A 797-nucleotide genomic window follows, 5' to 3' on the forward strand; every position below is an offset into this window, starting at 1 on the left:
TCAATATGTGTTAGAGTAGAACTGTGCTCCATAGTATTATTAATGGCTGAATTTTCAAGTTCCCTCAGTATCTAACTCTATTAGGTAACAATGATCCTAAATACTCATGACATTAAGATTTGTTACTACCAATAGTGAAATCTTCTCTTGACAAGTCAGACATTCAGAGTAACAGAAGGCAGCTCAGCCTTGATGAGAGAGAGAGAGGCCATGTTACTGAGCTTGTGCATAACTCCTGTCCCAGCTACAATGACCAATCCATTGAAAGCCCCATTGCACAAATATTGAGAATGCTTGAGGGCAGAAGTTGATTAAACCTCCTAGACACATTATCTCATACTTCTAATTGTTGAGTGATTATTCTGTGGAGGACTCATTAACATGAGACACAAAGATTTCCTAACTTTTTAGTTAATTCCTAATGTGTATCTACATGTTTATTCCAATTTCCTCATTTATCATCTTGAATATTTGCTATTTTGAAAATTATGAACTGAAACATTTGCCAGTGTATATGTTGTGAAGTGCCATCTAGTAGGTTCTGACCCATAGTGACTCTGTATAGGGTTTCCAAGCAGCAGCTGGTGAGCTTGAACCGCCAACCTTGCAGTTCAAATGGCTTTGCAGTCTGGTGCATTAACCCACAGTGGCTTTGAAGCAATAAACTGCCATGTCATGAGAAGGCTCATGAAGGGAGTCATGTAGCAAGGACTTAAGTGCATCCTAACTCTTGTTGTTAAGCCATCAAGTTGGTTTCTACTCATAGAACCCAAGGAGTAACTGGTGTGTTTGAACTG

This window comes from Chrysochloris asiatica, unplaced genomic scaffold (assembly GCF_000296735.1).
Source record: "Chrysochloris asiatica unplaced genomic scaffold, ChrAsi1.0 scaffold00011, whole genome shotgun sequence".
NCBI classification, from domain to species: domain Eukaryota; kingdom Metazoa; phylum Chordata; class Mammalia; order Afrosoricida; family Chrysochloridae; genus Chrysochloris; species Chrysochloris asiatica.